This window comes from Pogonomyrmex barbatus, unplaced genomic scaffold (assembly GCF_055798465.1).
Source record: "Pogonomyrmex barbatus isolate J1 unplaced genomic scaffold, ASM5579846v1 scaffold9, whole genome shotgun sequence".
In the NCBI taxonomy this organism is placed as follows: Eukaryota; Metazoa; Arthropoda; class Insecta; order Hymenoptera; family Formicidae; genus Pogonomyrmex; species Pogonomyrmex barbatus.
The window spans coordinates 4460819-4485627 of NW_028297193.1; the positions used below are offsets into that span (position 1 = coordinate 4460819).

The following is a 24809-nucleotide window of genomic DNA, read 5'->3' on the forward strand; positions in this document are numbered from 1 at the left end:
ATCGGAATTAGGGAAACGCAGAATCGAAAACATATATATTTAGCATATAGATTACATGCCACAACATAAAATGGATGATACTTAATTGCGCGACTCCACATCATAGGCATGAGCTCTATTCATTAATGGCGACAGACTACGAGTACGTCTGACCACCGATGAGGTTGTTCGTTCTGCTTCTCGCTTTATACCTGTCAGATCGGGCCTGAGTAACGATCCGGCAGAATTTCAGTGCCTCGGTCTACGAAATGGCGTGACCGCGAATGGATCGCGTCGAGAGGGAAAATATAGAAATGTAAATTGCCTCTTATCACCATAATGACGTGCACAGTCACGAAATTATCCAGAATGCTGTATCAATCGCCGCGAATATCCGTTGTAACGATGGCGGGAGCATTAAGACCCGTGGTCGGACCTACGACTTAATTAAGAAAACGATAACGTAATATTTATGTGGTAAAACGATAGGAGAAGTTGAATAAAACTTATAAGTATCGGAGAGGTAATCTGTTATACTATCAAAGTGTCCGCGTACAATGAAGATAAGTTTATCTCAGCGGCGTGATGCAAGCGGGAGGACGTTGCCACTGTTCTCGGTTTATTCTCTCTCTCTCTCTCTCTCTCTCTCTCTCTCTCTCTCTCTCTCTCTCTCTCTCTCTGAGAACTGAGAAGGAGGTTCCGGGAGAACTACAGCAGTCAAGGGACGAGTGATTTATTCGAAGTCGCGTTTCGCATCAACCAACCTTAGATTAACCGAATTACTGGATTCCTGGACCGGCGACCTGGGTCGCCACGGACTGGCGCGGCGGTGGTATTCGCTGTCGCAACCGGCGACGGAGTCGAGCTACAAGGTTTGTCATTGTGCCCTCGGTGTTTAATTAGAGGGAGTATCGACCGGGCGGAGAAGGTGGGGTGAAGGCGGCCTGAGGACCGAGCGAGCGAAGGCGACGATCGGAGGGCACGAATCTAGATAGGCCCCTCACCTGCAATTACCCAATCGCGTCACGGTAATGGATTACCGATTGGAGAGAAGCGGAGGATCCGGTTCCCTGTTCGATTCGAGGTTGCCGGCGTCGGGGCAGCGACGGAGGCTAGCGACGACGTCGGGGTACAGGACGAGGGGGAGTGACCGTCGTCTCATCGTCCGCCGCGCACCAGGGGCAATTTACCTCGCCAATCTATGCCACGTAATTGGGAATTTTATAATATTTTTGGAAGCGAGCCAGTCTCGGCCGAGCGGCAGCCGGGCGAGGGGCAGAGCGAGGAGCAGGGGAGGGAACGATGGGAAAGAAAGGTAGAGAAAGACGGTTGCGGAGGTGGGTTATACGGTTGGGATACCGTGGAGGGCCGGCAGCCTCTAGGGAAGATGGATATCCTCTTTTTGAGAGCCGCAACGCGTCGGATGAAAAATGCACACGGCTAAAATTCACCGCCGCAAAAAGGGTGCGAGCGATTTGGAAGCATACCAAATTGTAATCGTCGGAAATCGACGATTAATTTATCACGGAAATGCCCCCTACCCCTATCCCTTAAGCGCCGTCCCTCACCCCTCAGCGTTTTCAACTATTACCATTCCCATTTTTGCGCGAGTGGAACCATGGCTATCGCTGCGGAACGACTCCACCTCCTTGTTCCTTGAAACGAGAGGATTTGCGGTATAACCGCAGAGAGACGTACGCTATCAATCGGCGAATCGAAAACCTTTCACGAGTACTCTTCCCTTTGTAACCGCATATTGTGCAGTCATATTTCTCGTAAGCTCTCCATTTCCACCGATATCGCGTGTTAAATTTAGACACGGCAGAGGTTTCAAGAACTCACTGATCGTACGGGGAAACATATTAAATATTATATATCTCGTCTCGGATCAATGTCAATGTCGGGATAATAACGTAAGAGTTTGCATGTTCGCCGCGTAACTTTTTATCAATACGATTTATCGCGCCAAGAGCAACGGGCGTTTTTACGGGCAAAAGAATCTCGACAAGAGAGAAATCAGAGTCGCGAGGCGACTTGGTTCGGTATCGCAAAAGTAACTTCTGATCGCGCGGCACTCCCGAGAAGTATCTACTGATTCTGCGATAATAACGGATAGTTACCGTGCAGTCTGGCGCAGCTGCCAGTAGTACGGTACCTATTTGATACCGACAGCTACGGCGGCTGCACGTGAAACAAGCGCACCGCGCCACGCCGCGCCGGTCGAGCCACTTTATATTCAAAGCGCAGGCGGACGTCTCTGAAAATGCAATCGCAAAATACAATACCGTGCATTACCTATACCCCGGTGCGTCCCAGAAAGAGATATCGTAAAAGATGATGTTATACATTATGCGGCGCGAGACTCCCAACTCGCACCCCGCTCGCGCACACCCGCCGCCTGACAGAACGCGCGGGGGAAAGGGCCTCCTAAATCCGCCACTCTTTCCGCCCTTGTCTCTTCCTATGTAGCTGTGGCCGCCGTCGTCGATACGTTAATAAAATTCGTAGGTTGAAAGGGGCGCGTGTGTATAGATATATACGTACTCTTGCCGGGATATTGGAGTATCCCCAAGGAAAATCCCCTATTCGGCTTTCTCTCCCATCCACCCAGGGGCCTCGCCGCCGATCCGCGGAATACGAGCGAAGATGAAAATCGTGAAAAATCGTTCCCAAGGTCTCCGAGCTTTTATTATTTATCGGCCTGTACGATTGTCGCGTGCGGACGGGCGGCGCGAGGATTCAGCGCCGTTTCCATCCGGAGTAAAAATCACGCGAGGCAATATTTCTCGCGAGATACGGAAAATTCGTCAAAGTCCCGGTGTCAGATCATTTCCGCTTCGATAAAGTTCATTCCCCTAAATTTTGCGGCCGCTTTCGTCATCCGACGCGGCTTGATTATTAACGGAGCATTGTAACATTCATTACTGTAGGCGCAATTTATTGTAATGCACGTTGGATGCCTATTTATTATTTATTCGACGTATGAAATTTCATACGTAATATGGAGTATAATTACGAAACAGATACGAACATAATACATTACGTGATTATAATGCACGGTATTTCCGCAGACGTAGGGTTGAAATGCGCGTACGCGTATATGCGTGTGTATGCGTGTGCGCGTTTGCTACAGGTTATCATAATAATTTATTCATTGATAGGACGACGGTACGAGTAAATTCTGTTTCAGGACTGCGAAAAGCAAAGCGACTAGCTCCGTTTTATTCATGACTTCTCTGCCTTTGACTGTTTGTTCGCTGTGTTATCTGTTGCGCTACGCAACGACGTTGTAAGGGCGATCAGAGAATATCTATTCATTACTTTCTCCCCTTCTCTCTCTCTCTCTCTTTCTCTCTCTCATCCTTTGCTACGGATAAGTATATCTTACAGGGAGAAGATGCATTCGGCTATAGTTTACCAATATACAGATCTAAGTTTCACTACCTTGCGGAGTTCGTCGAAACACGGCTGATAAAGGCGGAACTTAAGTGATTAAGCTGCAGGAAAGGAGCGTTCTAGCAGTTTGGTGGTTTGCATTAACGGCCTTGACTTCGCGAAAGTGGAACGTATTTCTCTGGGAATTGCTGTCTGCGTCGCCCATTGAGTAAGAAATAAAGCTGCGGCTATGGCCGGGTATTCCCATGTCTCGCGTTCAATTACACACTGCTCATCCCATTAACATCTCGGCGCAGTTAGTTTAATCATTTCTCGCGTTTCATTAGTATTTTTTTTCGTCCCCTCCGTCCTGCTTTTACAAATGAAGATGATGCGACTCACGCATATATCATTCGAATTCGGAAACGAAGAAAGTTATGATGTGACTTGAATTTACATATTGCATCTGTCATTAATTAGAAAGCTATATAACTTCTTGTCTAAAAAACTAATTTCTAAAATAATTATTACATAACATAGCTATTCAAATTTTAAAAATAGCAACCATGTTGAAAAATTTTGCCTTTCGTAATGATAATGTGAACAGCCTTAGCCCAGCTTTATACTAGCTAACATTTCTCGACGGAATTGCGGTGCGAGTACAAATGGTGCGTTTTTAAAGTAAGGACATGTAACGGCCGCAGAAAATGTTTCAGGGCTGTTTGTTATCAGGACATGAAGATCGCACGAGCGGTCATGGATAAGCTCGGAGCACAATGAGGTAGAATGTAGCTCGTGGATAGCGACGATGGCAGGACGACGACCTAAAGAGGGTGACGCCAGGGCGGAGACGCGGCAGGATAGAGTACATAGAGCAGGTGAAAGTGGGAAGAGAGGTCCCGACGTAGGTAGAGAGAGGATGGTAGGAAGGGCCGACGGCGAAGTGCAGTTAGAGGGCGATCAGGATACGGAGAGGTCTGCGCGGCACCCGCGGCTACTCTTCTCTGTCTGGTCTTTATCCGGGAAGCTTTGCATGGAAATGCCGCCGCTGAATAACCCACCGTTGCTAACTTTAGCACAATAGTCGTCACATTATGTTGCGTCAGAAAGCACCGACGGCACGGAGAGCCTGCTGGCTTCAGGAGTCGCTGGTATAATAGCCCCTCTGTCTTCTCCTCTCTTTCTCGCTCTTTCTCCCTTTTTCTACTCTCTCCCTCTGTTTCACCCTTTTCTTCGCACACAAAACATACTCTTTTCGCCTTCTCTCTCTCACGTGATATCTATCTCCGTCCGCTATCTATCCCCGAATATTGCGGTTTTGTACACGTTAGAGGTGAACGCGAATGACAGGCGGGAGCAACTGCGAGGGCGTAATGGTTATATATATTCGACCGGGTCAGATACATTGTCTCTCACGTCCATATATTATCATAATTTGTAGTATATGCATGTAACTAATTGGAGACTGCAATTAGTGTTGAATTTAAGTTATGCCGCGCGGTAGACTATATCCATCTGATATTTTATCACGAGCACGCGTTTCAAGCTAAGGCAAATTAAGTTCGACACATAATTAATAACCATTTATCGTCATTACTACATGTACCAATATTTGCAGAATTATCTGTTGGTAGTGGCTCGAGAGCGAGTTCGCTCTGTTATTATCTTTCGAAGGGGGGGGGGGGGAAGCGGGAAAAGGAAGGCAATAGCGACAATATTATGCGACCAAACGTGCGCGCAGCTGACGACGATTTCTGCGAGAAGCACTTTTCGCAGTAAGACAAACGAATTAGCGGCAATTTCGCGGAGAACCCTTCGAGCGAACGTGTCACGTATAGTCGAGACGGAGGAGGAAATTGTCTAGGAATAACAGCGATTACTCACGGGGAACGTGCGATTTGATACAAGAGCCACTTCCTCGTTGCCCCTCATCCGATAGTTCGTCTTAACCGCCGCGGGCGCATGGGGGCTCGGTGAGTTAATTGCGGAGCTTTGTCTAAGTCGCAGTGATACATGCAAGGATGCCTTCCCTTATCGTTGTCGGGGGTCGATAACGTCGTCTCGAGACGTAACTGTCGCACCTGCTGACGTATATTTAAATAGGTCAACCATGCGGTTGCTTTGCCCTCTTGTTGATCGGCGAAATTCCGAGAGGGTGTTGCTTCGTAGAAGCAAGAAGATTCGTAGAAGCGACGTAAATGTACGTCGCACATTGCATTTACAGAGGTACTTAAAAAACCATCAGTCGCAAAACGCGTCGACGAGAGACGTTATATAATTATTGCACTCGTTACACCGCGTGCGGTGTTTAATTATGACGCTTCGAGCGCAAGCCTTTGTGAATAATGCACTTTTCTACGTAACTGTATTAAAGCCGGAAACAGCAATGGGCGGAAGGAAAGGTACGACTCGGCGTAGTAAGAATAACAGTGATAAAACGCCACTACCTTATGCAGCCACATGCGTGAAGTGACGCAATGACTTTTCTTTGTGGCGTGCTAGATATGACAGGAAAGTTTTAGCATCCCTGAACATGCAAAGTGATGTAAAAACGTCCGGCTAAAGAATATGATGCGAGCTCGTAACCTGTAAAGAACAGCAAGCAAAACCCGTGCCCATCCGCGGCTCTCTCTCGCAGTAGGGGGCGGGACCCATTCGTGACTTTCGTAAGTTAATCAGTACTCTTTTGCAAGAGTTACAGCCCCCGCTGCCGTATACTCCAGCGTAGGAGTCTGGATCTTAGCGGGCTTGCACAATGGGGCATAACTTTGCATAGGACACGTACAGCGAGCAACAACTAACAACTAAGACGTTTCGCGGAGTCGGCAGAGCCAGTCCTCCGCCTCTCTTACAAGAGGGAGGGAGCGGTGAGGTCGAGGAGACCTCTCTGAGCGTGCATATGTATCCATTATGTAAATTTCGTAGCCATTATAATAAGCGAAGCCCTTGGCATACCTTAGAGGCTGGCGTCGAGAACTGCCAACATTACCGCAACATGGCGACGCGGTCCAAGAGGACAAATTCAATTAGGACTCGGACGATAAGTTTAGAGTTTAGTTAACAGGCCGAATCGTTCCAATTATTACTGTCGTTCCCAGTTGACGTCACAGACAAATTTAGGAGATAAGAGGAGCCATAATATCGGAAAGTAAGTTACGTTCTTTTATGCTATCGTCGTGCTATCGACGTTCTCTCGATACAAGCAACTATTTGCAATTTGTTGGCTGATTATTTGTTGACTGAGAGAGGCGCGAGTCTCCGCAAACTATGCGAAAAGTTTCCGAGATTTTGCGCGAGGAAATGTCGAGGTGAATCGCCGGTGACCACGACCTCCAGCCTGTACTACAGTATCCCAAACTCCAACACCTAAGCTCTCCGTGTCCAAGATTAATCACCCTCGGTCGGGTTTCTCCTCGGATCTCTACCCATTCGTTCCTCCTTCCATGGCCACTCGTCCACTTTCTGGAAGGGCGTCCTACCTTACGGGGGTTCTCATTACTTAAGGCACGGCATTAGCATATCGATTTCCTGCGGGAACAGTTTCAGAAATTTGCCTGGTCCCCGTGCTCTTTCGTATTACGGTATAATGAGAGACGTCATCCGCATAACTTTAAATCGTGCGATTTAATTTCGAAGTAGCTGATTTTGATCATTCTTTTGTGCCAATTGAATTTATTTGACACAATTACATTTGTCAGCGTGTGTTTAATGCAAAATATTTTACATTGGATAAAAAATAACTTCTTTCGAAATTTTTCTGCAATTATACTGGAAATTTCAAAATTTGGATAATTGCAATAATAATTGAGCATCCCATAATTTCTAAAATTATTGTCGTACATTTACATATATACTGTGTATGAAAAAAAATAATATATATATATATATATATATATATATATATAAATAATTAATGAATATAACAGAGCAAATTCCAAACGCGAGAGATTCTCCGATAAAAATTCTAACCGTACGATCGACCCTTCCAACTATCGAATTTTCGTAGTCTTAGAACTTCTACAAATCTAGGCAGGGCAGTTTTACATCGGCGTGTTACGAGTTTGCGCTGCTAGCCCGACTCGTGTAAAGCCCCGTGAAAGCCATTATCGCCTCTCTGGCCTCTCTCGGCGTTCATCGTTCTCTTTCTCTGCGGGTGTACCACTATTTCGGTCCAGCGGGTTAAAGAACTTGACGGTCGGAGTACAAGGGGACGAATCGAATCGTGAGGGCCGTTGGGTGAGGGACGAGCTATATAGCGACAAATACTCTGTTCTGACCGGCTTCCTATCCGCCTACTCCCAATAAAAAGAAACAAAAACCCATTGTTGGCCATTCTGTGGGTGGCGGGCTGGCTGGGTGATCCATCAGGGCTCGGACGGGAAAGGCTTCGGGGTAACAGTGGGTGGAACACACTGAAGCCTGCCTGCCCTGCCTGACTGGATGGGGGTGAGTAATTAACCAGACCTTCCCGCACCACATGCAGTCTGACTGTTTGCACTGGAACCTTATGTATCGTTGAATAACAGCTGAATCGTTACTATCAAGCCGACACTGAATGCATTAGACGTACGCTACAAAACGTTCTTCAATTTAATGCACGAGAATTTTTTATATACTCAACGTCAATTAGACATAATTTCATTTCCGTTTGAATTTCGCTGTACGGAATAAGTAATGTGCAATGCGTATCAAAAAAGAATGTACCGGAAATTTTCAACTGACAATGAGATATAACAATATGATATCTCATGAAATACGTATCGAGATGTGTGTAATATAACTAAATGCTAGTTTTACACACGGTACAGTATTGAAAATCGACAACAACGACGACACTCGTTTTTTTCCTTGATTGTAATTCTAATTAAATATAATCGCCAATGTCGTATGCATATGGTGATGCACGTATCTGATTTTTGAAATGTTAATTGATGTAAATCATGGCACGCCGTCACACGCAAATAGATGGATACAGCAGTTGATACGCGGAATCGACTGCAACAATGGTAAACGCGAATTCGATCCTTCATCACGGACACTAATGTCAAATTACTACCATACAGCGTCGTTAATCATGGGTAGGAGGCGGTGCGCCGCCGCTCAATGCTCTGCCGTCGAGTTATCTGTATTGCACCGACCATTAAATTCAATTTACATATAAATTCGAATTATTCTATCGAAACGCTGGTTGCACGATCGTAATTGCAAGACATAATCGTAACGATCGCGCCATCCTCGTGTTCGACATGGGCTAACAGAGCGTCCGGTAACTTCGCGGTTCGCCATTCAAACGGCCGTAAAAATTAATACGGTTACTCATAAACGATATTTGTGTTATCCCAGTGGCGCTCTTTGCCATTTTCGGGGCAATCAATTTTTGGCAAAATTTTAAGCACCATCATCGATGTTCACGTAGTGTTGAAAAATGATCTCAATCGTATTCTATATAACTTTCAAAGGTGACATAAACAGCATGACATCGTAACGATTAAATAAAAGTTTTCATTATTGTTGAAATCTCATTACTTATTCTCGTTGCGAGTTTGATATATCCAATGTAAAGAATTACTATAAAAACAATGTTAAGATTATTATAATATTTCAATAAAATAATAAAAATATTGTTTTCATTCTAACAAGAGATATCTACATGCATGCTGCAACTCGACGTTAGCCGTTAGACAACAGTTTTCAATTAGCCTACTGAGGTTACGCCGAGAGTCTCTTCGGCATCTAAGACCTTGCTTCAGGGAGATGAGCGAAAGCAAGGATGCCCATTATCTCGTAGCGATGCCGTTCGTCGTTATCAGCGCGGAAGATGGGGAGCTGTTGAGGCCAGGGAGTCGTTGTGTCGTGTGGAAACGTGGGAAGTGGGAGGCATCGGCAGGGTGAACGGGAAGGCCAAGAAATGAAGAGCACTCCTCTCTACTCGAGGTGTGAAGATTGCGGAGGCGTGAAGTAGGTTGGGCTAGGTTTCTACTACGGTCGCGAGACCGGGATGCAAGGAGGCGGCGGAGGCGACGGCGGCGGCGACGGCAACGGCGGCGTCGGCTGGCGATGGCGAACGCATCGAGGATGAAGGTAGGTGGTGGTGATGGATTGTCCTCCGCGTGTAAATATTTCACACTACACTCATCACAATTTTCGTTCCGGCTCGGCGTTTCGCAGAGTCATAACTTCGCGTCTACTCTCCCGAGGTCGGACACTCACCCCCGCCCGCTTTCCGCCCGTCGCCTCGTACCTCTTTCAGCGAACACTTAGCCCGGACGCAGAGTGCACTTGCTTTAACCATCTCGTTCGTTTCGCATTCGGTGCCCATTCATAGGACTTTCTCTTCACGCGAGCCTTTCAATGTGTGCCCCAGCGAAGATCATTCTTCTCGTTGCCCTGACCGTCAAATCGGTGCGCGCGTCAGAATAGCGTTTCGTTTTCCTGTAGTTTCGTTAGTTCATTAAAACGTTCATTCAGCGTCGGACGTTTTTATTACTAAGCATTCCTCCGTTTAATAAGTCTCGCCTAACAAGACCATTCTCTGGAATTTCTCATTTTAATTAACTTTAGTATCTATATGAGGCTCTACGACGGCGAAGCAGTTTTTCGAGCCAACGGATTTAGTCTGACTGGTAGAGTAGCGCCAGCACGACGGAACGACACCATCCTCGAAGTATTAAGTCCGCGTCTTGTCGCAACGTGGCTACGTTCCAAGCCGTCTTCTTTGCGATGCTTCCCTTCCTTCTCGCTCTCTAATCCTCCTCTTCTTCTTTAATCCATCAATGGCACGATGAAAGGCATACGAAGAAATCTAATACCAAAATGGATTTAGCCGTTATAGGATACCGGGTGGGCTCCGGGAGAAATAAGTACGTCGAATGCGCGAGTGCAATCCCGACTGAATCCATCATCCTCGGTCGCCATTGCCGCCGTTTCTCCCTCGGCGACGCATCGAAATGCAGTTTAAAATGTAACACGGGCGAACGCTCTAACGCGTGCGATAACGAACGAAACGCCGGAGAGCCGGAACGCGGAAGTGCCGACGACTGCGCGTAATTATACACGGCAGACTCGGAATTGCGTTTCACACCGAGTTTTCCCAACTTCCGGCGCGGCAGTTGACCGATATTTCGTGCTGTGATGCGCATCGGGCTGTCGCGCACTCCAACGATGCGTTGCACGTTGATAACGCCCGGCATCGGCTTCTTTAAACATCACGATTAACTGCGCGCTTCGTTAAATCGCATAAATAAAGCCGCGGGAGTTAAAAATCGGATATTCCTTTTTTTGCGCGATATCATTTGTAGTGACGTGCGTGCGAATGAGATTCGTCACGTCCAATATTTTTTTCCGGCACATTTGTTATCATGATCGCTTCGTCGGAAAACATTCCAAAGTACAGTTTATTCGCAAAAATGCAATGCGTATATTTTAAAAATTTCAAACACGTATTGTAACCAGAAGTCCGAGGATAAAGGTGTTATAAAAAATGTGTTTCTTGTACAACTTGTATATTATCCTGGAATACAAATAACGCATTTCCAAAATATTTCAGAAATGCATTATTTCGAAATAATATTTAATTTAATTTCCGTAATGTTTGATCAAATACGTATAAAAAGATTTAGCGTATTAGGGGAATCATCGCAAAAGGAAAGCCTCCTCAGCGGCGAAGATTGCGTACAAACCGAAGAGAAAACCAGAATGCTTTTGATACGCCGTTGTGCAAAGCCGCCTTTCTCGCGAATGTACAGACATTCTATTTACATTTATACCCACCTTCCAGATTGGACGAGGGTTTGAGAATGTCACGGTATTTTGGAATGAAGAGGGACGAGGGTATATCCGTAGGGCCGAATCTGCGGAACACGGGGATATATCCAGACACTGAAATTTTCGCTTCGATGCTTTCAACAATAACGCGTCGTACATCTTCCAGGGAGCTACGAGCAATATTTCAAGCGACTGCAAGTTACATACGTATATACGCGTACACATACACGTACCCGCCCAACCCCTTGAGACACACGTACGCGAGGACGAGGAGAAAACCAGCTCCTCTATGTTACGTATGTATATGCGTGCGCGCGCGCGCGCGCGCGCGCGCGCGTGTGTGTGTGTGTGTGTGTGTGTTGGCGCTTGAAACACCTTCCTAACGCGATCCGCTCGCGTGCGTGCACACGCGATAGCGACGATACACGAGTTTTCGTAAAATTTGCCGCACATTAAGTTTGCCGTCCATTATTATCGTTATACCATGACGATGGCTGGATATAATATCGTTGCTTATGCGGAATAGATGCGTATCGTATAACCACAGATTTGTGTCATCCAAGCTATTCGCGTCGCATATTAAAGGCACCGAAATTATCGCTGGCGATTTATCCCATCCATCTCAGAGACACGATACAACCCAACTTCGCCACTTCGACATGCCACTCTCGAGAACTCTCTACCCTCTTCCCAAGTTGCTGCAATGTGCTCTAGTATCTTTAACTGCCTACCTGCACGCATCTATGCGTTTACGAGTCGAGGAAGCTTGTACATGCAACCACGATGAGGGAAACGTTTAAGATAAGTGATCTGCTAAATCCGTCGATATCACGGGGGAAGGGAGGGAGGGTGGGGAGGGGGAGGCACGATGACAGACACCCGCACCGTTTTACGAAGATCCGACCGACGATTTTAGCGTTCGCGGTTTCTCTCGGCAAAGAGTAAGACCGGCGAGGGACGCCGTGAGGGATTATTGGAGATTACTTTTGAACTCCGTCCGATTGTCAATACGCGTTCCCGTTTCACGGTGACGCCGCGATAACCCTTAATAAATGTCCCTCGGCCCCGAAAAACCGAACTGCGGGAGAGCAAAGAAACGCACGGGGGAGAACGAAGGGATCAGAGCGCCGAGATATATTGCGCCCAAGTAAATCCTCAATAAACCGTTACCGAGCCTGGCAATAAAACGAAACAGCGCCGTCACGTCGCGGCAATTATCGTTGCGCCAACGTCGCGACGTTCCGTACTCTCTGATCCGCAGCAATTGGACGTACGTACTATATACTTGTATAACATAAACATGCCGTTACGCCCGCGATAATGATCCTACCTGGAGGCGACGACGAGGCTACGCGTCAGGAAACGGCCGCTCGCGCTTAAACGTGGCATTAAGCCGAACTTTCACGTGAGGAAGTTCGCTCGAGTAAAAGTTACTCTCGCTACGACTCCGTTGTAAGACGTGCACGTATTAATAGCCAAGCGTTAACGACGGCCTGGATTGCGCGGCGTTACGGAAAGATTTCGCATTCTTCTAATTCACTTAACGATCGAGTGATTAACACGATTACGCGCGTTACGATCGTTTAAAATAATTGAGTCTCGCGAGATATTTTTATCGCGCGCTTAACGACCGCGGTAACTAAAGGGATAAGGCGTGCGGAGCGAATTACGAGCTAACTCATTGAAGAATGTATCTTAAAAGTGGTTCGGGGGTGGGAGGGAGGAAGTGAGGAAACAATGTTCTGTCGCTTGGATTATTAAAATCTTGCTCGTCGATACCGATACAAAACTGTGCGTGCCTGGAAGCAACAAGGGTGAGCATTATCGCGAGAGCGCGGAGAACGGCGGAACCGGTAAATTTATATCGTTGGCGAATGCAAAAAGGTTTTATTAGCTTTTTACGCGCGGATGGGTTATGTCTTGCGCCACCTCTCGTCGTTAATCTTTGGAGTTTCGTGAGGATAGCGAGCAGACAAGCAGGGGCGAGCCTGCAGTGTACGTCGGCACGCGACGAGCCCGCCTATCTGGCCCATGTTTCAGTCGGCGTTTTTTTCTTTTTCGCTCGTCTCGAGTGGAAAAAAAAAAGGGAAAGAGAGCGAGCGAGCGAGAGAGAAAGAGAGAGAGAGAGAGAGAGAGATACGTTACGATAAAGCCCCTAAATAATTGCGGCCGACTCCGCGCGGTTAATACGCCTGCCTGTCGGTGCCAAATTGCAAACTTCAGATGGCCGGACTTGCTATCGAGTCCGGCTGATTGTGAGTCGCGAAAGTAAGCTTCCTTACAAAATGCGAGGGGCGCCGTTCGCCGTTTCCGCTTCTTCCTCTCGTTCCTCTTCTCCTACTTCTTCCTCGTGATTCCCGGAGAATCACCGTCTTTGTACCACTACGTACGTAGTGGTCAAGTGGCATAATCCACGCGATTGAACGTGGGACGAACGTAGAGCGAGTTACACCAATTAACGTTAAATTAACGTATTTCAAGAACTTTTGGATCCGCCGCTTTGTTTGCGACCGAGCTTTGCGAGACACGGCCGTTAAGTAAGAGTTTAATGCCGTGATGGGAGTCAAGCCGTACCGACCGACGGAAGGAAAGCATGCGGAAGAGACGCAATTGCGACCGAAGGGCAGGCTAAGTGCTTTTAACGACAAAAAAGCAAGACAGCCCATCTAGCCGCGATGTTATCGGCGGTGGTTGCGTAACGCGAAGGTGGAAAGGTTGAGCATGAATATGCAACTAGTCTCAGCCGTTAAACGCCTCTGTTACTCACATTGCTTCATGATAAATCCTCTAGCGTTCGTCACCGTACTCTCATAACCACCACGACTCGTTAAAAAAAAAAAAAATTATTACACGAGCGCAATTATATGTAAATCAAGCAAAATTACGACTTTCGTAAAATGATTTCGTCGCGTAACGAAAAATTATTGCGCAGCAAATTCCGGTCATATCGTTTCCAATCGCAAATCTTATATTGTCAATCGCCCGATATTTTAAGTTGTCAAACCAAGATTTTTAATCATATCTTTGTAGAAGGATACAAAAGAAGCGTCCTCTTTTTCTTTCTGTATTTATAGTTGTAATTATCGTCCACCGTGCGAAACGGATACATGTCGAATTTATCCCGATAGAATTTCAATCGGCATTTTTGTCGATACGGAGAACGTTAATTAAACCGTCGCGCCGCATCGAAATTCCGTGGAATTTGAGCGATACGCCGCCGTTCGAGCGATACGAGCAGCGAACGCCCGAGTGCTAATCGCACGGCGCATCAGTCGCGTACTGGAAGCTACACGCGGGCGGCATCTGCGCATACATCAGGCTCGGTTTGACACGACGCTCGCGGATCGCGGTGCTCGATTTTCGAGGCAGGAATTTGTAAATATTGCGTGTATATGCGGCGCGAGAGAGCGGTAGGCACCGTCAACATGGCCCCCGCATAAACACACGGGCTACGTCATCCGCACGGCTCGCAGCCGGCGAACCCGTTTGTTCCCATTAACGATTGAAGTTGGCCCGATCGCGACAGATGGGTGCGACGTGACCGTACACCGGCGCAGCCCGCGCATTCCGCGAAATCCATGAAATATTTAACCGCATTATTGATTCCCTACGTGGTCCACGAGAGTGCTCCTCGTCGTAAATTCATTAGCAGCGAAGTTCGCTGTTGGCCCGAACACGCGAGCCCCGGCCCACGTGTTCCCCGACAATTATCGAATTTCTGCGATATATCTTTGCGCCCTTGTACGTGCGCCGTTGCAGAGGAAAATATTCTCGTCGGGCAACACCGTGCTATTTGCGGCAATCTGGAGTAAAACGATAATTAATTTTAGACGGGAATTTTAACGCCGGACTCGATCGTAACGATTGTCCTTGTCACTCTCGAGAAGCATTTAAACGTCAATTTTTTTTTTTTTTATAGCACTTTGTTCTAGATGTTATAAGGATCGCTCGAGTTAAACGTGTTATCGTCTGACTTATCGGAGTTTACCGTAATCGCGGGTTATATGTAGGGCGAGATTTATTTTCTTATTTGTACAAGGGCGTATAAAATTTGTATGTATACAACATTTGTATTTACGACAAATTATTTATCGCGCGTGGAAGGTAAAGTGTAAAAAAAATAATTTTATTTCTTTCTCCCCCGACTTCGTGATTACCTGCGGTAATCAATGGATCCAACCTAGACCCCAAGGAGGCAAATAAAGCAGAACGCGAGGAGGAACGAGAACGGGAGAGCAGAAGAGGGTGAGTGTACCACGTAGGGGCAACGGTAGGGAGTCTCGTTCGCGCAGGACACACATAAAATATCAGCCGGAAGATTACCATCGTCCTGCCCTTCCCCTCGCCGGTTTCCCCGCATCCGCTTTCTGCCGCGGCAGTTTTTACCGAGAATATATGCACCAACCGGCGCTTTGTTATTTTCCCCCTTTTTTTTCGCCGGTCCTCCTTCCTTCTCGTGCGCCCCTCGGGCGCGACCAACCAACGACCCTTTTCCCACCTACTCTTAACCCCCGCTCGAGCCGCTCTACCCAACCGATTCTACCTATCCCTGCACGGTTTTGCTTCCGGTCACGAGTGGTGGTGCCTGTAACTTACGTACAACGGCGCGGAATTATCAATGAGCTCGCGACCGCGAGCTTATCGTCGTGGTCGCGCGCAATCAACGCTACATCACCCGACTTTGCTGCTGCACTGAACTCCGCCGCCCGTTAATTTTTTTGCCGTTCCACGAAAGAATGTCGCTGCACGTTACACGTACGCTCGGGCAAAGCGTAATTTATTGCGTAGCGTGTTTCCTATCGTCGTATCTGTTAGTTAGCTTTCGGGACAAATGCAACATGCGCCGCGACGCATTTGTTCCTCCGCGCGGAGAGTCGCACGAGGGACAGTTGACATTTGAAGCATGGCGAAGAATCACGTCCGGAAAGTTGTCGACAGCCCTCACTTGAACGGATAAAAAATTTCGGTGCGATCGTAACACGTTCGATATTTCACAAAAATAGCATACCCGAGCCGAGAAAATATTCCTCGAGATATATGCTTGATTTAAAATACGAAAAAAATGTGTGTCTAATCATTTCAATAATAAATTACTCGACTAATACATAACGTTCCATGTGTTATCTTTTTAAAATAAAATATTTCTAAAAAAAACTGTAAAATCTCTCGGATCTCTCGGGAGAAGATGAAAATATTCCGTAAGATTCACGGAAATGTTAGGCGCGCTCGCGTGATTCTAGTACCTGCCGCTTTTTCAATTTTTCCAAAAGTAAGGAGGGGTTGTAACGAGATGGAAACGTCGATACACATCGTAACTTTTTGGCCGCGATAATACTTGGCTGTCTATTCCCCACCCGTCTGGGCTAGGTATCGATTGACCCGTTCCTTCCCTTTCCAATCCCTTCGCTTCTCTTTCTAGCCACTCGGCTCCATCTGGCTCGTGATTGACGTTTCATAATTCAGTTGTGCCGCTTGATACGACATGCGAAGAGTTGCCCACCGGACCCGGCATCAGGATTAGAGGCTGGGCGAATTGAGAACACTCTTTCGTAATTCACACATATTTCTTCGGCTTGGGCTGCGATGATATCGTCGTCGAACGCGAGTGTGTGTGAGAGAGAGAGAGAGAGAGGGGGGGGAGAAAGAGAGCGCGAAATCAAATTTATCATGATCAAAGGGATAAACGTAGGAACGGTGAAAGAGGGATGGACTTTCGCTACTCTGCAAATCAAGCGCTAACGCGGTAAGCGGATTTATTTCTGCATTCGACAAACGTATCGTCGCCGCGCATTCTTCGCCCGAGGAATACTTTATTCGATTTGGCCATCGTATTTTCTCGCGACCCGGAGAAAAACGCAAACTCCTCGCGTCGTTTGTAAAGCGCGGTCCAATTGTCGTTCCGGATAATTCCTTCGGCCGTCGGAAAGTGGTTATTACGATGTCCACAGAAATGGAACGACCGGTAAGATAGAACCGACTGTGGCGTCTTTGTGCTGGTAGAAACGTCGGTAGAACGGGAAAAGGGAGAAAGGAGGGAGGGAGGATGCTAGATCTTTTTGGTCAAGCCCAACCCCAGGTTTGCTGTCTCTCAAAAGAGCTCTCAACCCGCGCGTCCCGTCCTTTCTCCTGGCGACCGCCATTCAGCGTCGTGCCACCTACGAAGTCAACCCTCCCCCGGACGCCTTAGCGTAGGGCTTTTACTACTTTCATTACTTTTTATCGTCACTCACTTCAAGAGCTCGTGCGTCCATTTTTTAATTCGCTATGGATCGAGCGGCGCGACGTCGTGCTCTCGGCCATAGAGAGACTATATTAAGCTCGTAATTCTTACAAAGTGAAATCTAAGAGAGCACCGTTAGAGCACCTTGGTAGCCGGCTTTTCCCGGATGTGTGTACTTTACGATGATTAGCACGGAGCGGCGGAGGGGCCATGTGCATTAATCTCGTGCCACGCCACCAGTGAGGATCGTCCCGGACGACTCGCTACTGCTGAAGCTTTAATCCAGTTAGTCGGAATTTTTTACAGCGGTTACCACACACTTACGAGAAGTAAAATTTACCATTAGCGTACACAAGATTCGCCGTTATATCTCAAGTGTATCGAGAAACCTTTAGATTCTTTTTTATGATTTTTTTTTACATATTTAGGAACTGCAACTTTTAGGAGAGCCAGCCGCTAACATAAATCGATTTACTTGACTTGAATTTGCTTCGTTCATACAGGCTTTTCGCTCGCACGATGGCTTGTATACACGTACCGTGCGCGAGGAACATTTGTAAAAAAGATCGATAGATCGATCGATTTCCCATTTTCTTCGCACGCTATCGAAGACGCGAGGAAGGATAGAAACTCTCGCGTGGAATCGCGCGCTATTCATCGAATTATCGTGGCCAAGCGATTCGGATCTCCCGTTGACATGAAATTATGTTACACGCTTAGGCGTAATTAGTGTTATTGTCTGCCTTTAGATCGGTTTGAGGCACGATCGGTTGATCGCGCTTTAGCTTATTTTACGGCTGTGCAAAATGCGGCAGGATAAACCGCCGTTATTGCAGGCAGGACTTTAACGGGCGTTAACGCGCCAAGGTGTCTTAAATGCACGGTCACCGATCGAGGCGTTTCATCGGCCGTAGTCGTAACGGCGCTCGACAACAATACAAATCGAACCCGAGCGAGCTCGAATGCCGTGTGTAGGCGATATGGTGCGAGAACGAGACGCGAGGCATTCCAATAAGTGGATTGACTCCTGCAAGCTCCGTATCCGCCCTTACCTTTCGATATCGCTCTAGGCGCAGTGGGGCATGCAACGAGGGATCAGAAGAACCCCGGGCGAGAAATCCGCCATGTAATATGTTTACAATCCGGTTAACTTTTAGACGAATCACCGAAATATTTTAATTTAATAGCGCGCGTACACAATAACTTTTAACGACTTATTAAATCATCTCGAATTAATTATATTTCCCTTTTGATCGATCGCTCAATATTTTTGTAATGCTATAAATTTCCATAGTATCGTACAGAGAGCAAAATTTTAAGTAAATAGATATATGATGATTATAATTTGATAGTCGTATATCTCGATGTCACGTAAAAAAAAGATTTAAATGTATGTCAAATCGGAAAGACAAAATATGATAATGATGATTCTAAAGCAAACACTTACACTACGACCTTACTCGTATCAATTTTATTATTAATTGATATCAACGTTAGCAAACAAATGTAAGCCTGAGTATAATCTACGCCAATGTACCGTGGCACAACTTCACGCCATCCTCTTTACGCGATAAAAAGCGGAGTGATAGGAATCCTGAATTCTACGGTATTCCATCTTGCCGGAGGAGCTCCATCGCTCAGGCTTTGCGCGCCACGACGACCTTATTAGACAACCCCGATTTGTGTCCTCTGGCGAATGCTCGGTATTTCCGAGTGGGTCGAGAATTTGCCTCTCAAAGTACGAGACGCTTTGCAGTTGCCGGGCGACATCGAACATACTCGTACGTAAGGAATCGTGTCGACTCGAATGATCTTACGAGCGGATGAGTTTCCCCGCTTCCGAGATAGATCGCTCGAGTAATCTGAATTGCAAACGCCGAGCCGTGCTACATTCGTAATCGGGATACGATATTATGAAATTGACGAGTTAAGGAGGCACAGGCGGACATTACGTAACACGTATCATCGCGGCGCTCGCGTGCTCGCTCTGATGAATTGCCTTTCGTTTCTTTCCGCGCGAAACCGCGAAGCGCGCGTGCGAGCTTCCATTAAACAGCCGCGCGAAACGTCATCAATAATTTTAGCCGTTCACGCGCGGAAGATCCGGCGTTCCGTGACCGAAATTCAATCGTGCGAACGAGGCGGGAGTTTATTACCGTAAATTCGTTCTTTCCCGTTTCGACGGAGCCGGATACAATTTCCGACATGGCGTTGCCGATCGCCGGCGCCGCGTCGCATCGCGTCGCGTCGCATCGTCGCGTTTCATGCGAGATTCGGTCAATAAAATATTCACATTATCGGTTACCGAGTCGCGATGACAAACTGGACTTCATTATTTTCGATGCATGCGATGTACGAGAGCGCAAATTGCCCCGGTTAGCTCCGTTCGTTATTTGCGTGTCTTCGCTCCGTCGATTTTTCTGCTCTCGTGCGTCGAGCTGGCGAAGCGATTTGATGCGTAAACTAATGGAAAAAAAAAAAAGAGAAATATCGTAGAGAGGATTTAAATCAAATTTTTGTCAAGGATGTACTAGGGAATACTTGCTCCGCGGAAATTCGCACCTTTCGTTTTAATTCTTTAATGTTGCTTAATCGTTTGCATATTTTCAATCGATACAATGTTCTATTTAGTTATTAAATAAAAACAACTGTATTCGGTATTAATATTGCAACGAAAGGAACATTTGATATTTTTGTTACGAGAACGTACGGTTTTATTAATAATTAGACTAATTAAATTACTTTTATTTACTTAGAATTTTTTATCGAGGTGTTTATTCCTTTTACACACGCGCGCTCTCTCTTTTTGCGCTACAAAGGGCATTGTTAACAACGAGATTATTCAATTATATTTGTAACTTGCGAAAAAACGCATTTCATCAACAAAAACAATTTATTTCGAAATAACGGCGGATTTATTATTATAAAATTATTGTGATTTTTGGTTCGTAGCGTGTTCGTTATTGCACAGGAAAAAATAGGAGCAACATTTATGAGAGTTAATTGGATTGCGTAGACTGTATCTTTTCATTAGCGTTTACCAGTGCCTTGTCCCTCATCAATCTCACCGACACGTACAACAGATCTCTTTCACCCGAACGAAATGCACACGCTGCAACGTGTAATGTGGTTTCGAACTATTCCCGTGGTTTTGGCCGTTGAACAACAAAACCGATGGGACTCCCAGAGTGTTCCGATACTATTCTCTGTCTGTTCGTTCATCACAAACTCTTATAATTAATTATGCACGCCAGACTTGTACATGCGCCCTTGTTTACTACAATTTTGCCTCATTCTCTATCGAAACGCAAATGTAACAATTTTTAGCCGCGATTGTAGAGAGAGAGAGAGAGAGAGAGAGAGAGAGAGAGAGAGAGAGAGAGAGAGAGAGTTCTAACTATTATAGAATGGCAAATAGTCGTAGAATTTATATTCCTAGCCGTGCGCTCCGTTGCAGAGATGATTTTAACAATCGCGCCGCTTTTTGCCCATGCGCTGCCGAAGACAAAGCCGACGTCGTATAAAAAAAAGATTTCCATTAACGACGTATTTCTTCTCCCATTGTTCCGCTTTGCGATTGCCTCGGACTCACCAAGGTTTTAATTAAAAGTTTCTCATTACTGCCGTTGTTTGGAGGCGAGCCTGTCGCTTTAAGTCTCGAACATTAACGAAGCCTGTTTACGATACCGCTCGCTCGGCAAAGTAATTCTTTTACGTATACCAAAAGCGGCGGAGTGCTTCATATGTGGTTGAAAAACCTCACATCAGTAACATTCTAATAATTGCGCCGACTCTTTATGGCGTTGTTTCGCAACGGACGCAAGAGCAACGGCGCGAGAGGATTAAACACCGAACAAAAACTCGGTTTCGAAGCGCACAAAGACTGACGGTGAAATTTAAAAAAAAAAAACAAAAAAAAAAAATAAAGGGCAGCCAGATATATCGCGGCTGAATTCTGTTACAAGTTTTTTCCCAAACCGTTCATACTCGCTGACATATTCGATTTGCATACAGACCGAGCGAATTATTGCCTGCTCGCTGGAATAGAAACGGTATCGCGTACACGGGATCGTTGGTAGATTGGGTTCATTAGCCGGTGGACATCAATTTTTCCAGTAATCAGTAATAAAGCCTGGCTTTAAACGAGCTGCCAGCGCAAACGGTTCGCAGGGCCTGAGGGGAAAACGGTCGACGGTCGGTCTGTTAAATGAAACAAAGCCGTTACAACGAATGGCTATTCACCCTCTGTACCCGCGAGCGAGCAGGGATGAACAGGCGGGGAGTAGAGGGTGGGCATCCGCACCAAACGGAAGAGGACGAATGCGGAAAAAGTTAGTGTGTGAGTGTATGTGCGTGTGCGTGTGCGTGTGTGTGTGTGTGTATGTGTGTGTGTGTGTGTGAGAGAGAGAGAGAGAGAGAGAGAGAGAGAGAGAGAGAGAGAGAGAGAGAGAGAGAGAGAGAGAGAGAGAGAGAGAGAGAGAGAGAAGCGAAAACGAGGGAGAGAAAGAGCGGTGGCGAGTGGTTGGTAAATTAAAATTGTTTCCCGATTCGGAATGGAAACATTTCGTGGCCGCCCCGGCTGCTGCGGGAGTTTCTTCGTTTCCCGTTACCGTGGCACATCACGCTCGTCGCGGAATATGATAGCACTTTCGAGAAACAGATGTACGTGCAAATTTAAAGCTCAAGTGATCCTAAATGAGTAAACTGATCGTTTGCTTTTATTCGTAAGTACAATTAATTTCTGTCACGTTCAATAGTTTTTCAAGTTTAACACTGTTGACGAATATATTGATTGTGTATATAGTAGCGTTTTTCCAATAATGAAATAAAATAAATAGATGGTAGAATAGAATAGTAAATTTAATTTTTTAATATCGGATTATCTGATTATTTTGATTAGCCAAACGCTGTAACCGCAATTTTTTTTATCATAAATTCTGAATGATTTTATAATATATAGAGTATATGATCTTTAGTAAAATATTTGCATCTTCCATAAATTTTTTTACATGCTTATTTATTTAAATATTAAATATTGATTATTTCATTGAAAAATTAAGAAGAAAATATACTGCACGCAAATATATATCTGGCAAATATTGGATCTTGAATACATATGCATACGGTACTCAAAATATTAACATTTTTCACAAAGCGCTTTGAAGTCAATTTGAATATAATTCATATGATTAAAATTTAACATAAAATAATAATGATAAATTAATTTAAACAGATAATTCTCACTTTAAACAATGAAAAATAAATTGATTTTTACTTTTATGTTTTAATGATATCTCACGGACTAGTCGTCCAAAGTAAACAATTTTTAATTTAAGATTTATTTGTCAAAATAATTATTTGCTTATATTATATTGATAGTTACAACGAATAATGATTTTTCTTGATATTTCTTTTCATAAGAAAAAACGTAATACTAAATTCGTAGGAAAATTGTCATTAAAATCATAGTACTGCCGTGTATAAACTTTATCCGAGTACCGAGTACGAGATACAGCAGTTGAAATCTTTCTCCTATCAAGAAAGTTCAGTAGCTCGAGGGGACAGGACAGAAAGAGATAGAAGAAAAGTGCTTTGAGATACGCGGAGCGAAACTCAAACTTGAATGCTGTGTAGCATTACACTTAAAGCGCATACTTACTAAATGGATATTTAAATTTCACGAACCACTCGTAACATTATGCATAATTCTTACGTTATGCAATATACATATATATGTTTGATTTTAAATGAATATCGTGCTATTTTAATATACCGAAAGCGTACCGTGAATTTACCCAATTATACGTAATTGTTGCACCGGGGATTTACATGTTATTGAAATTCTGTTCTGAAAGCATTATATTCTTGCAAGAATTGCATCCTCGCATGTACGACTGTTCTCTCTTTCCGCGCGAGACAAGAAGAAGCCATTTTCGCGGCGATGGCAACCTGGCGAATCGAATGGAGCGGCGAGATCAGCGTAAAATAAGTTAACGGAGCTATCGGGAGATCTCCCTTTCCCCTCCCTGCATTCTCTCGCCTTCTCACATTTTCGCTTCCTCCGTGCTAGCCCAATCACTCCCTTTTCCTTCCTGCCCTTCCGCCGGAAAGTTCCACGGGCGCTCAACCGAGGCCGGATCGCCTGCGGTTTTTGTAGAAAAACAGCCCCGGTATTTCTCCTCGAGCGAAATTAACGATCGCAGAACACCGGAGCGCACCTTCGCCGGGATAAAGCGCGGGGTTTACGATTTGCATGCACAACACACTAGCATAGTTATACGTATGCACCGTATCCCTCTTTCTCCTCGCCGTCGCCACTATCTTCCTTTTCTGGTTTACGCGAAGGTAGTATAGTCTACGAATGCACCTGCGTGTCTTCATCGTCGGTGAAGTTAAGTGCGTGCGCAACTTCTCTCTTCTTTCTTTCGCGGTGTATATGTAAAAAAAAAAAAAGAAAAGAATGTGTCTCGGCATGTAAACGAGTTACTATTATTATTATCGACTTTGTGAACAATCATGAAATAAAATCTAAACTCTGAAACTGGAAATTTTGGTAGATTTTGAAATGTACTCTATTCGAGAAGGAGAGCATTTAAAATCCATCGTTTCTTCGTTAACCAAACGGTTAGATTAGAAAGAAGTCGCCATTGAAAAGACATTACTCGCTTCTTGGCGCTAAGCAACTAGACTAATTTTGCAACCAACGAATTCGTTAGTGCAAACGTCTCAAAGGACTAAAGCATAGAAATACGGTCTTTTCGATCGTATATACGCCAAGATTTAGATACGCTCGTGTTTCGAATGCAATCATTTCAAAAGACCAGAATATATATATATATATATATATATATATATATATATATATATATTCTAGTATATATATATATATATATATATACATATATACTAGAATAGCTATACAAGCAAAACGCGACGTCTCTTAGATAGAAATAAAATTAAGATATCTATGGTACAGCGGTATAAAAAGGAGGAAATAAATTTATTCTCTCTTGAATACTGTAAGAAGTCAATCGCTCAAGGACACTCCTTTAAGAAATGCGAATACCAGTAACCCTCCAAACTGGCTGGAAGCCATCTACAATGTCTACAACGATCACTTCTTTATACGTGAAAATATTGGCAGTGGCTGTCTTTACCTTTCCCCATGTAAAACAGAAACGATACTGTCAGAAAGACTTACCTGAAACAGAAAAAGACAAATATTTGTTAGGTCACGGTTGAGTAATTAAATGGAATGCATGATGATGCGGTGAATTTATCGTTACAATTAAACTCGTCCTTGCAAATTTTAGTACACACAATATTTTTACTTATGTAGACATACTGCGTGATTATAACATGATAAAGTCGATCTCATCCTATGATAATACACAGTTGTCGTGTTAAGGGTGTAACGTATGACTCGTGCAATTTGCATAAGAGAGTAGATATATATATTACGGATGTCGGT

At 45.2% G+C, this 24809-nt stretch overlaps 1 protein-coding gene across 3 annotated transcripts in view; it reads right to left on the reverse strand.

Annotated features, from left to right (window-relative positions):
• The window catches only part of LOC105429075 (royal jelly protein-like protein), a 235723-nt gene that overhangs the window by 161427 nt on the left and 49487 nt on the right, over positions 1 to 24809 (reverse strand). The window contains exon 5 of one of the 3 annotated variants that reach the window (XR_016141246.1): positions 24252 to 24539. The exons of the other annotated variants lie outside the window; for them this stretch is intronic. The gene's annotated coding sequence lies outside the window, so the exon portion shown is untranslated. Of the gene's footprint in view, positions 1 to 24251; positions 24540 to 24809 lie in introns of those variants that run through there. 3 annotated transcript variants of the gene reach the window in all.